Here is a 14,829-nt window from a genome sequence, read left to right as displayed (position 1 = left end):
TTGGATTGAAAATTAATAAATTTTTAAAATCTTCTTCTCGAGAACGGCTGGACAGATTGAGGCAAAATTTCACATACACTTTCCCCACGACATCCTTTCAGAAGTTTGTTAATTTCTAATTGATAGGTCACATGGTTTGGTGGTCATATTGAATTTACCCTAAAACCTTCAAACATCTTCTCCAGAACGGCTGGTCAGATCGAGGGGAAACTTCACATACATATTGCACACACTTAGGGAATATAAGTTTGTTAATTGTTTCTGCAATGAAAGCTCCTTTCGTTCTCTGGAATTAATTTTACACGGTACCACGTTTAAACCTGGAAAATTGTCATGTACCCTCGCAATCTGTGTCAAAAACAAGCGTGCCAAGTTTCAGGTGGTTGGTGTGCCGGAATTCATCGACTCGAGAGATATATATATATATATATTATATATATATTATTATATATATATTATTATAATAATATATGCCTGGTGTTGGTTTAATGGTTAAGGTAGTGGGCTTGGGATCCTAGAGTCCTGAGTTCAAATCCCGCTCAGCTGTTGAATTAACACCAGGTGGGGTTGACTCTGCCTGTCATCCTTCCGAGGTCGGCAAAATGAGTGCCAGCTTGCTGGTATACTGTGTCGGAGTGGTGACCCATCCAGGATTGTGCCCAATAGCAAAGTAGACTGCTTAAGCAGGACAAACGCTCTGGACAGAGTATGGTCCCAATCTCCTCCCCCTTTCTGTCTGTTTGTCTGTCTGTTTGTGTACAGGACATCTCAAAAAGTTGTGGACAGGTTTGGTGTGTGACAAGGTCGAACTGATTAGGTTTTCATGAAGATCCGGATCCGGATCCAAATACTAGAATTTTTAAAGTGATTCTACATCATTGAGAGAAAGCGCTAAAATAATAAATAGCACGACATCTCAAAAGGTGTGGACGGATTCAGACGAAACTTGGTGGACAGGTTGGCTGTGCGACAAGGAAGAATTGATTCAATTTTGATGAAGATGCAAATCCAGATCCGGATTTGATAATTTTTGAAGTGATTCTTCACCATTGAGAGATTGGGTAAACTGATGTACATCACGATATTTCAAAAATGTATTGGGCCCGACATGTTCTCGTGGATCAGGCATTACAGGGCTGAGGTATGCGCTCCACCGAGTGCCCTTCCAGTTTGATTCTGTGGACCTTCAAGCTCAATTCTTACTTTTATTTTTTCCGACCTTTCTTCTAAACAAAAACGAAGACTTCCATTGTTCCTCCACAAAATTCCCGACATCTCATCCCTAGTTTTGGCTTCCATTTCGATACAAGTTTACCTCTTCCCTGCATTCCACCATTGCTCAATTTGCTATAAACGTTGCACTCATTCTGGCTTGTCAGCCTTTCTCCCTATTTGTCACTCAAAAGACCCGACCAGGTCTGCGCAGCCCCTGAGGTTACACTCGCTAACGTTCAATTACATCTCACTCGTTCTTCATGCTTTCTACAATGCCTCATTCATGTTTGCAGTTCTCACTTGTACTTTGAGACTAGGATGATACAGCTCAAGGATTAATCCCCACGATGTCGATAATATCTGTTAACGAAACTGAGTACCTGTATATGCCTGACCTCGTTGATTTAAGTTTTACTTAATAATATAAAGTACATTTGGAGAGGGCTGGCAGGATAGCTTAGATGTATGAGCATTCACCTCTGAGTTGTCCAGCCTTGGTTTGAATCTCGATCCAGCTACAAACTGTCATCCTGGTGTTTTGCATGCAGGGTGGTGCATCAATGTGTGTGCCATCCATCAGATGGATATTAAACAAAGATCTCTTTATCACTTTGCTGATGACTCCACCCTCTGTCGTACCATCTGTCATCCCTCAGACCGGCAAGCAGCAGCTTCTTCGCTCACTGCAGATCTGGGTAAAATCACAAGCTGGTCCAACACGTGGAACATGTCTTTCAATCCAGACAAATCTCACACTCTCACTATGTCTCTCTGAAAGGACCATTTGGAAACCCCCCCATTTACTTTCTCAACAATCCTCTGGAAGAAGTCCTTTCATTCAAGCTTCTGGGTCTCACTATCTGCCATAATCCTTCCTGGGAAAGCCACATTTCAAACCTCCCCTCCAAAGCCAGTCACCGACTGGGAATCATCCGTCATGCATAGTCCTTCCTCGGCCCACCTGAGCTCCTGACCACTTACAAAGGTTTTGTCCGCAGCCTGATGGAGTACTGCGCTCCGCTCAGGGCTGGTGCTCCTGCCTCTCACCTTTCTCGGCTTCACGCTGTGGAAACCAAGGCATTTCGGATCATTGGCATCTCCCGCGATAAGGCTGAGCCTTTGAGCCTCTCACTCTCTCACCGCAGGCAGGTCGGTAGTCTTTCTGTCTTCTACCGTCTCTTCTCCGGTCTCGCCCCCCCCTGCTCTCTGCAATTTGTCCCCACTATATTTCCGCAGGGCGCTCAAGGTCCACCAACAACCCCCTTCTAGTAAAACTACCAAAATCATGAATCACTGCTCACCTTCACTCTTTCATTCCTCTTTTTTCCCACCTTTGGAATAAACTCCCTCACTCTGTTCAATCCCATTCTTCCCTCCAGGCCTTCAAAACAGATGTTCACCACCATCTCTTATCGTCCCACATCCAAATCCTCGAACTTTTCTACCCCTGTTAATCCACCACAAACCCACCTCCTTCAAATTCCCTGCTTTCCTTCCTGAAAGTCCCTGTAGTGTCCATCTTGTATACCCCATGTTCCCCGCCCCATCCCTCTCCCTTCCACAGATCTCCTCATGTCTCTGTTCCCCAAATGTTTTGTCCTTCTCTCTCCCGCCCCTCTTGTCTCATGCCCCCCTTGCTGTGTGTTGTGTGTTAGCTCTCACACGAGCCTCGACAAGGTAAACAAACAAACAAACAAAAAAAAAAAAACTGGGAGCACCGTCTCTAGTATTAGATGGTGGACCTTGGAGATCCTATGGCATCTTTCGCTCAGAGTAGGCGAGGTATCATTCGTACCCTGAACAAATTACAAATTCCTGCTCTAATCCGCAGGGTTATTCCATCAGTGGCACAGCCACACTCCCGGCAAATGATGCTACCTGTCGCTAATGCTGTGTATGAAAGAAGAAGAGCCACAAGATGTTCAAGATCATTGTGTAACTCAATCACTACCTGTTTAAAATGTGCCTGCATTATGCAGAATTACACTTGCATACACAGATTTTGGTTACAGTCGCCTGTAAGTGAATGATTCAATGACCTTGGATGTATTATTGTGACGGACTCCGTCTCCATAACGGACGACTTGAGACCGCCGGAGCTGAACTCCCAAGTGGAGGTGCACTGAGCATATGTAGCCAACCCGTGGTGTGGTTATGTTTTCCTTGATTGAACCATGTGGCAGCTTCAGCGCACGCGTACGGTTTTACGGGGGAGAGAATTTGAACACGCCGGAAGATGAGGTTGCGGCTCAAAATGCACAGCAAAGAGCTATAAGAGAAACAACAGGGTTGAAAAATAATGGGGGTGGGTATAAGGGAAGCGAAAATGGCAGAGAGGAATGGGGAACCAAATGATATGCTTAAACTGGTGGCAACAATTCTCTGTTATCTTAATGCTAATCTTAACATGACCAAACTCAGTTGGGAACACAAGACATGTAAGGAAATGGATGGAAGTGTGTGCATGTGGCCTTTCCCGAATTGCCAGAAGGTGCAACCCAGGCATGGCTTCAGGGCCCCTCTCTTGGTCCAGACTCTCCCTTGATGGCTGGCATCCTGAACTGTGTGTCTGATGGTTGGGCATCTGTTCTCTGGGGGGTCCCAACTGTGAGAGAACTGGCTGGCTGTGTGCTCTATGGTCCCTGCTGAGTGGCTCTGAGACATGATCATCCTGGTCTTTTATAGAGGGAGATCCTTTGCCCCTCCCCCTTCCCCGCTGCATGGGTCTCACAGGCTACGGCAGCACATGCGGTTGACTATGCCATTTGAAAAACCCCATGTAAAGGCCCTGTCACACCTTGATGATTTATTAAGCCAACGTATGCCGACTTATGAAAAATTTGTCTAAAACGCTGGCACACGTCGAATACGTTATGGGTAAGTTTTGTATTCGTTAAGAGCACGCTGAAGCACGCTGGCATACGTCGTAGTACGCTGGCTTTCATCGTTGTACTTTGCGGTTGTCCTCAAATTTTAACATGCTTGAAATTTTACGACGTATGCCAGCGTATGACTCACACGTTCCGCTACGCTGGCCATAAGTTGTAGGCACGTTATGCGATCGTTGACACACGTTGACACACGTTACTTGTAAGTTACTCATAAGTTGAAACACTTTGAGGTAATGTTTAGCGTACCTGAAACTTATTTCTAACCTATGAGTAACGTGTTGTAGGCACGTTACACGATCGTTGACACACGTCGAGGCACGTTACGCGATCGTTAACACACGTCGACACACGTTACTTGTAAGTTACTCATAAGTCGAAACACTTCGAGGTAATGTTTAGCGTACCTGAAACTTATTTCTAACCTATGAGTAACGTGTTGTAGGCACGTTACACGATCGTTGACACACGTCGAGGCACGTTACGCGATCGTTAACACACGTCGACACACGTTACTTGTAAGTTACTCATAAGTCGAAACACTTCGAGGTAATGTTTAGCGTACCTGAAACTTATTTCTAACCTATGAGTAACGTGTTGTAGGCACGTTACACGATCATTGACACACGTCGAGGCACGTTACTTGTAAGTTACTCATAAGTCGAAACACATTGAGGTAATGCAAGGCGTACCCAAAACTTATTTCTAACCTATGAGTAAAGTGTTGTAGGCATGTTACACGATCGTTGACACACGTCGAGGCACGTTACTTGTAAGTTATTCATAAGTCGAAACACGAGGTAATGCTTAGCGTACCCAAAACTTATTTCTAACCTATGAGTAAAGTGTTGTAGGCACGTTACACGATCGTTGACACACGTCGAGGCACGTTATGTGATCGTTGACACACGTCGAGGAACGTAACTTGTAAGTTACTCATAAGTCGAAACACGTTGAGGTAATGCAAGGCGTACCCAAAACTTATTTCTAACCTATGAGTAAAGTGTTGTAGGCACGTTACACGATCGTTGACACACGTCGAGGCACGTTATGCGATCGTTGACACACGTCGAGGCACGTTAGTTGTAAGTTACTCATAAGTCGAAACACGTCGAGGTAATGCTTAGCGTACCCAAAACTTATTTTAACCTATGAGTAATGTGCTTTGAACCTATGTGTAACGTACCTCCAACGCATATTGACGTATGTAGATGTATTTGATTGACGTCTTCCGGACGACCACAGAACTTACTGAACGTGTTTCTAATTTACCGCTACCGTATAATGGCGTATTGGCAGCGTTTAAAAAAAACACAACAACAATAACTTCCGATATTTCGTCACGTGCCGTTACGTCACGTCTGATTGCCTCTTTGGTTTGCTCATGTCTTATTCTTAGTTTCTCCTCTGTGAATATTTTCTGTTTGAAGATATTGTCACGTCGACGTCGAAACTTAAAAGCAAATGTCCGAATATATTTTAAAATTCGTGATAGACTAAAAAATAAAAAAATAAAAAAACAACAACAACAACAACTTCAGATATTTCGTCACGTGCCTTCACGGAGCCAAGGACAAAAAAAGAAAATGTGCCTTGACGGAGAAAAGAAGTTTCGGGTCTGCTAAACATTACCTCGACGTGTTTCGACTTATGAGTAACTTACAAGGAACTTGTGTCGACGTGTGTCAACGATCGCATATCGTGCCTACAACTTATTCCCAGCGTAGCGGAACGTGTGAGCCATACGGCGAGTACGTCGTAAAATTTTCAGCATGCTTGAAATTTCACGACGTACGAGACGTACCACGAAATATGACAGCATACTTCATCGTTTTTCAGCGTGCTCTTAACGTATACACAACTTACCCATACCGTATTCGACGTGTGCCAGTGTTTTAGACACATTTTTCATAGGTCGGCATACGCTGGCTAAATTGTCAAGGTGTGACTGCGTGGTTGACGGTTATGTTGACGGTTGAATTCTCAGGCGGTTATGATTTAAATCGGCGTGCGGCAGGTTTTTAACAGACAATGCCACGAGTTCATCAGCGATACGTGCAGCGCGCTATGTCTAAGTTAAACTATCATTGGGCATAGGTTGTGAACGCCGACAACAGGCTAAGCATTCGTTGGTATAAGTTATCTATAAGACAACGAAACGTTCTGTGTACGTTGCTAATATGTTATGCATACGACCAACTCGTTATGAATACGACCAAAACTTTTTAAAAAACATCAAAATTTCAGCGTACGCCAACGTTTTACATACATTTTTATACGTTGCCATTGCTGGCTAAATCGTCAAGGTGTGACAGCGCCTTGAGAGACTTCACATGCAGACCTCTCAATCTCAGTTATAGTCTTTGAGCAAATACAATCCGTCACTTCGCAGAGAGAGAGAGAGAGAGAGAGAGAGAGAGAGAGAGAGAGAGAGAGAGAGAGAGAGAGAGAGAGAGAGAGAGAGAGAGAGAGAGAGAGACAGACAGACAGACAGACAGACAGACAGACAGACAGACAGACAGACAGACAGACAGACAGAGATAGAGATATTAAACAAAGCGATGGCATCCAAAAATGAAAGTTAAGGTTAAGGGATTCTCAAAGTTTTCGGATGTGCAGAAATGAAATAAAGCCACGGACACTGGTCTCTCCGGGCGTTTATAAGCGAATTGAAGGTATGAAAATGAGTGAAGAAAGTTAAAAAAAAAACATTTTTGAACACCATCGTTAAGAAATCGTTGCGGCCTTGTCCACTGAAGCCAAGCTGTGGGTACATACCATGTCGGATCCCTTTTCTTTTTAAAACTCCGCACCCGTTAAATATATTAATTATTTAGTTCAAATAACTTTATCCACAAAAGAGTTGCTGTTTAACAGAGAGTAACCCTTAAAACATCGAAGTTATTCGCCCGCTAAATATTACAGATAAGCCGCCACATTGCCTGCTCCTCTGTGCATGTGCCACGTGGTGCATCTGCTCGCAGTCCGTGTAAACGTTATAACTTTTTTTTAAAGCGTCTGTTTTTCATCAAATTTGTTTTCAATACCTCACGAGTACCTCGTCAAACCCCCGAAAATGTAAACAAAAGTTGAATAGTTCCTGCGAGCAAGCAGTCCCCCACAAGAACCTAAAGTATAGTGCATACCATGAAGGATCTCTTTCAAGCTGATCTTGACCCACACCTGTGGCAGTTAGATAAATTAGATGAATTTGTTTGAATATTGACTCCACAAAAGAGTTGCTGTTGAATGTAGAACAACCCTCGGGACATTGAAAAGTTTAATCACTCGAGAAATAAACATTACAGATGAGCCGTCACCCTGCCTGCAAGTCTGGAAATGTGGTCACGTGGAACATTGGCCTGCGCAAACGTTATAACTATTTTAAGACTTCCATTTTTCACCAGATTTGCTTTTATTCCCCGTAGAGACCCTCTCCAAACCTCCGAAAAAATTAACACAGATCTAACAGATGCTATGGATAAGTAGTCTCTCTGGGGGGACAGGGTATGAGGTCAAGCAGTGAATGCATGAAATCATATAGTTTCCCTTTAAGGTTCATCTCGGTTATTTGAAATTTAATGCATTTTCCTTATGAAAAAGGCGTTTTTGGTCGGATTTTCACAAAATTTTGTGCAGTCGAGTTCGAATCTGTGTCGGCGGCGATAAAAAGTGTAAATAGACATCAAATCGGAGTTACGCAAGGCCATGAGGCTGCTTCGAACCTTCGAGAAGCCTCAGGTTCCCCATACAAGATCTCAATACGACTTAAATTCATCAAATTTCAACGGATTTTCATGGAAATTGTATTAGTCGAGTCTGAACATACATGAGTAAATACCAACAGTGAAAACGTCAATCGAATAAAACTTAAGATAAAGTGACGAGACAGTATGGAAGCATGGGGCAAGCTCCTCACATTGCTTGTATAAATGCACAAAACGCCAATGAACACCTGATTTTCACAAACCTTGCTGCAATCAAATGTTAAGCTCACTTAGCAACTGTGAAAACAGAAATTGAAGTAAAGTTCAAATAAACGTATGAAGCAAAAAAACCCTCCATTCTCAAGAGAAATCCTTTCCAACGTCATAAAACACAATTTATTTAAGTATCCATGTACAATCCTCGTATAATCTCACAGCTTACAACAGGCGTCGGCAACCTAAACCAGGCCGCGGGCCACTGGGCCACGTTCGGGCCACCTCGCGGGCCGCACCCCCCTACCAACCCGAAAAAATAACAAACACACCTAAGATCAATGATAATAAATGTAATTGTAAATTGAACCTTAAGACCTTCAGCCATCTGAAACAAAAACTAAAAAATATTTAAGACCAAGTTTAGTGGACTCGAAGCGAAAATAATTTATTGTGACGTACAGAGACTGTGATATTTGTGGAAGAATCATATGTCCACATATGTTAAATTTGCCGTCGGTTCAGAAAAATTTTTCGCGGGCCGCACCTAATGGAAATCCGGACAAGGCGCCACGGGCCGCACTGGAGGAGCTAGCGGGTCGCATTTGGCCCGCGGGCCGCAGGTTGCCGACCACGGGCTTACAACATCAGGCGTGCGATGAAATACATAACCTGCGTGAAAAAAAAACATTCATTTCGACACATTTATTCGCAAAATACCGGCACGGTCGAGCATCTAACTGAGGCCTCACTTGTGACACTGTCAGCTCGGCCAGATCTTCAAACGTTAAGTCGATAATTATAAATGATAACAAGGACAAATGTGTCCAAGAGCAGCGTCCTAAAAGGTTTTGTCGGCTGAAATTTTTTTTTATTTTTAAAAACTTCCGATATTTTGTCACGTGCCTTGATTAAGCCAGTAGCGAGACCCATCATAATGTATTTACGTATTTACGATATATAGTGTATTTACGAAATTATAATACGATAAATGGAATAATCTTTAAATAGTAACATGAACTTTTCGAAACTTTTAAGCAAATGTCAGAATATATTTAAAAGTTCATGATAGACGCTCTCAAAAGACACCGGCAATGTGAGGATGTGTACATGTGCTTAGTATTTAAAGAGGTCCGGATCTTGTATATACAAGAGCTGAGTCCAAGAGGTTAAGGTTTTGTATTCACAAGAAGAACAAAAGAAGAAGAAGAAGAAGAAGAAGAAGAAGAAGAAGAAGAAGAAGAAGAAGAAGAAGAAGAAGAAGAAGAAGAAGAAGAAGAAGAAGAAGAAGAAGAAGAAGAAGAAGAAGAAGAAGAAGAAGAAGAAGAAGAAGAAGAACAACAACAACAACAACAACGCTGAGCTCTCTATGAGCAGCGTTCGCTACGCGAGACGCTGCTAAGAATGCACAACTTACCTTCTTCTTCTCCTCAGGGCACCCTTGTCCCTCCAAACATGCACTCGTGGCAACTGCAGAAGCCCTTGGCAGCTGTCTCACGACGGTCTCAACCCAGCTCACGTTCCCTGGTAGTGGGTTGGCAACGCTTGGCGAATTCTGCCTCAAAATGGTGAATGAAGACCCCCTTCGAGGGAGAGCGCGGTGTCCGAGGATGCGTCTGATAAAGGGTATAATTAAATAAGGCCGTTAATTATCTTATACACTCAAAAGGGGTGTTTTAATTAACCCACACACCCAATTTTTACTCCTGCACTCGCTTAGAGTTTCCTTGATTTCCGTGTAAAGTTTCAGGCTGATAGGTTTCATGGTTTTGAAGTTATGGAGGAGACACACCACTGACTGACTGACTGACTGACTTACTGACACACACTGACATTTATTAGTTTCGATAGTGCAACTCATTTCCAAAAGGCCAGGGATCTTGGAGCTGCCTCGGCCCCCAATAGGGTCCAGGGGCAGCATCCGTGTGTGGGTTCAGGGAGTGAAGCTCCTGGCCTCTCCTGACCTTTGAGGAATGCTTGAAGACGGTGTAATGTCCAGCTATTCACAGTATTGTAGTAATAAACAGACTTCTCAGCTGAACAGTGTAATCAGTCTTGCCGTGTACATTACAGGGAGGTATGCACACAGTATCATACCAAAAAAAAACATAACAGCACCCGATCGATATGAGAGAACTCCAATTGAATGCCGTCACCATCAAGGCCGGTCATGGACAAACTATTTCCAACAAACATCCTCAAACTGTAACATGTGAAAAACTGCTTCCTGAATAAGTTTTTAAAATGCCCATTTCACTGTTAAACTTGTCATTCTACTGAAACACACACGGCATTTTGCGCATATCAATGAGTGGCTCCGGAGTGCTGTGTTTTAGGCTTTTTTTTTGCCTTTTTCACGATATATTTTGAGGGTCTCCACTGCAATGGATTGCCTATGTGAGTCTTCACAGCGATCAGAGATGACGGTGTGCGACCCTGGTTCCAGGAGCTCCTGCTAGGGGTGTTGTTCAGAGATGTCTCCATTCTGATGAAGCTGCCAGAGGGTTGGTTTTGTTGCGTTGTAAATCCACCACGAAGTTTGTTATCCTCCACTTGGTTGCTTGGATCTTTGAAACCAACACGAGACAATCCCCTTTCCTTTAAGCATTCCACAATAACAGGAGGCTTCAAAACTTTCCAAGAACGTTCTTTTGTAACTTTCTATAACTGTGGCTGCAGGACATGAATCACAGGTTCTTCTCTCTTTTACAACTGATTTACATGTGCAATAGTTGGCAGCACAGACTGAAAAAGGCATTAAGTATACTTCAGTAAGTGGTTTATTAAAGATTCCCTGAAGCCTTCTGAATCTTGCCTGTGATGCCCTCTCTGACTTGTATGATGTCAAATTTGGGAACAGCTTCAGACTTCCACCGCAATCTACTGACGAAGCTCGAAAAGATTTCCATCCAGGACATTGTAAGTTCCTTCGGCAGTTGCACTAGTGGATGAGCACGTGGCAAGAAAGCGGGAACAGAAAATGTGTGAACCTTCATGGTTACAAGAAGGTCTTCTAGCAATCAACACAGGTGCAACAGCTTGATTCGTTATGCAAGTGGCTTTTGTTGATGCAGAATGATTCTTGGCTGCAACTTTGGAGACAGAAAAACGACTTCTGATTGTAGGTGACAGGGGATCATGAAAGACTAAGGGATCATGAACTGTTACAACTGGCAGTTAAAACAGCCATTTTCACCTCTGCTTCATTTTTCTTCATGGCTTCTCTTGAATCCAGTGCATTGAAGCTTCACTTGGATCGTTCCTTCACTACTTTGGTCTGGTCTTGATGACTCTTCGCTTGATGATACCTCGCTTTACCGTATGATCGCACTTAAGTTCCTTGTCACAAGTGTTGCATGAAAATCTATATGAACAGAATCGAATATCATCATCACTCCAAGACATTTTGCATTTTAACATTAATTGTCATACATAAAAAATATTGCAGACAAGTTGAGGAATGTTCAAAGTACACTGCCCCCAATGCCAAATAAATAAATAAATAAATAAATGATATATCCTCCGACGCGCGACATTGCAGAGGGGCCTTCGGTGCCCGGCGATGCTTCTGTGCAGCACACAGACGGAATTGGGAAGGAGCGATGTACAATAATTAATTGATTCATTAATTGCATAATTAAAAAAAAATACATAATAATCAATTAATTAATTACTTGATCAATTGGCTAATAGCATACCTAAACTACCACCGTTTCATCGGAATCTATAACTTTTTGAAAATTATTGAACTAATCCAAAAATGAATAATTAATCAAAAATACCCTTTTATAGCCGAATCACTTGTTCACTGTCCCGTCCAAATATCAGCTTCCTATCTCAAAAGGTGCCTGAGCTGTTACCCAGATGAGAAAGAAAATAAATAAGGAATTAATAAATCGATAATAATTAAGTAATTGATAAAAAAAAAATTATATTTTTGCCAAAGCACTTGTTCACTATTGTGACCAAATTTCAGCTTCCGAGCTCAAAGGATGGATGGAGTATCACCCGGATAAACAAACAAGAGAATAAAAAAATCACTCGGTGACACTTGGCGAAATGGAACGGCACTTGGTAGAGCGCATACCTCCCTCCACCAGGTTGAACAGTTGATATTTTGTGTCCTACTGATAGGTCGGATGTGAATTCGGACCTGAACCAAAATCGAATCGGCTTGTTCATGTCACCGAACTAACTCATCCACCAAGTTTTGTCTGAATCCGTCCACAACTTCTTGAGATATCATTCTATATATATCGTTTTAGTTCTATCTCTCAATGGTAAAGAATTCTCAGATCCAGATCCAAATTCGGATCTTCACTGAAATTGAAACGATTCGTCCTTGTCACACACTCAACCTGTCCACCAAATTTCGTCCAAACACGTCCATAACCTTTTGAGATATCTTGCTATTTATCGTTTTTGTCCCTTTCTCTCAATGGTGAAGAATTGCTTTCAAAAATTCTTGTATCCGCATTTGGATCTTCGCAAAAATTATGCGTTTCTGTTCTTAGCCGGTCACCTGCATACATAAAAATAAAAAATTCAGAACGTTTGCTTGAAAAATGTGATGAGAAATCGTGTGACAAATCGACAAACAGATAGACAAGCCGGTAGGCGACATGGGTGGTTGCGACATAATTGCATACTAGTCATACAGTTTTTGACGGATCGGGCTGAAATTTTTTGACAAAGAGGTTGATTATAGTACGCATAAAAGCCCATTTTTGATTTTCGAATTTTTTTTTTTTTTAGGATTTTTCTAAAATTCAAAGTCCCGTTACTAGGTAACGGTGGTGTCCATAGCAACGGTGCTCAAAAGCATAGAACTGGATCCTGGTATGAACCTACCTGTCAAGTTTCATCAAAATCGGTTGACTCCTGGCCTCCAGAGCTGTCCATTGCATACATACAAACAAAGAAACAAAAAAAATGATGGTAAATAGACGCCCTATTTTTGAAGGACTACCATTTGAAAAATAAAACCTAAATCAAAAATCGGCTCGAGTAAAATTTTCTAAATATCTCGAAGTGTTTAATTCCGAAGTCTCGTTTCTGCACATTCAAAACTGTAGGACAAATATTGAAAATAGTGAACGTGCGGTTTTTCGGCCGCTGCATAGCAACGGGTGGTTGCTAAGCAACGAAATTCAAACGCGCACATTCCCATATATATTCAATATGTTGGCAAAGTTTCATCGAAATCGGTTTGCTGGTTTGTGCTGTGGAGCCTCACGTTTCAGACACACACACACACACACACACACACACACACACACACACACACACACACACACACACACACACACACACACACACACACACGGAAAACCTGACAATAAGGGTACTCTAGCGACCACCCAACAAACAGACCAAAATACTTGGTGAATTTTTTTTTGCCAATTAACAAATAAACGAGTGAAAACAGAGTACACCCTTTCGGCGCACGTCATCACCGGGTGGGTGCGTTGGCGTGCGGCGATGACTGTGCAGCGCCTGGAGATGGAGTAGGGAGGGCGGTGTACAATCCACTAAAAGGTTTACAAGTAGCCAACCGGCTGCAGCACAGTGGGAGTTGGGGTTTTACAAGTGTGTGTGTGTGTGTGTGTGTGTGTGTGTGTGTGTGTGTGTGTGTGTGTGTGTGTGTGTGTGTGTGTGTGTGTGTGTCAGTGTCGGTACAAGACAAAACTTTTCTTACCATTTGAGCTTTTGTCATCAAATTTTCAACAAATCTTTATTATGAGAATATGGAGAACACTAATGAATACATTGTACTTTTAAAATTTTGTTTGGCTGTTTGTTTCGTCAAGTTTAGATTGACCACAAAGTTAGTACGGACGGGCTTTGCATTTTGAGATGCTTTCTTGTTCGTCCGCTTGTTTGTCTGTCTGTCTGTGAGCAGGATATCTCAAAAAGTTACGGACACATTCAGACGAAACTTGGTGGATCATCTGGGTGTTTGACAAGGACGAAATGATTAGACTTTGGTGAAGATCCGGATCTGGATACGATAATGTTTTTTTTTTTTTCAAGTGATTCTTCACCATCGAGAAATAGGGCCAAAAATCGATGTACAGCACGATATGTCAAAACCTTGTGGACGGATTGTGACAAAACTAGGTGGATGAGTTGGGTAGGTGACGAGAACAAGCCGATTCGATTTTGGTTCAGGTCCAGATTCAGATCCGGCCTATCAGTGGGATACAAAATGTCAACTGTTCAGCCTGGCGGAGGTATGCGCTCTATCGAGTGCTGTTGTAGTTTCATGTGGCTGCTCATTAAAAAAAAAAAAACTTCTTGGATTTCTCAGGAGAGGCATGATAATCTTGTTCCTGGTTCGTGTCATATTCTTACAAGCTGGGTTCACACGTGCAGGTTGCCATGTTGACTCGACATCAAGAACCACGAACAACCATTTCCATTCTGTGGTTTAATTATATATATATATATTTTAATTATCAGCCCTATCTATGCTGATGCTTGCTAATTCTGCCAACAGAGAGAATAAAACAATAAAAGTTGTTTTAGTTTTTGTCCCAGATCAAATTGGCCAGATCGCCTGAGTCGGTAGACAACACGTGGCCCACGTGTGCATGTCCTCCATGTTGAGGTGTGATTGCAGGACAACGGGGATGATTTAAGATGCACACGGATGGGAGATTGGGGGGGGGGGAAGAGACAGACACGAGACCGAGGGTTCCAGGGAATCTAGATAGACATCTGATTCTGGTGAATGATAATTGGCCTTCACAAACATTTATGCTGACACTCATTAACATGTAAAACACTTATGCTGACACTCATTA

Source organism: Eptatretus burgeri, chromosome 14 (genome assembly GCF_056783735.1).
Source record: "Eptatretus burgeri isolate ZD-2024b chromosome 14, Ebu_testis_v1, whole genome shotgun sequence".
Taxonomy (NCBI): domain Eukaryota; kingdom Metazoa; phylum Chordata; class Myxini; order Myxiniformes; family Myxinidae; genus Eptatretus; species Eptatretus burgeri.
This window is presented reverse-complemented; position numbering follows the sequence as displayed.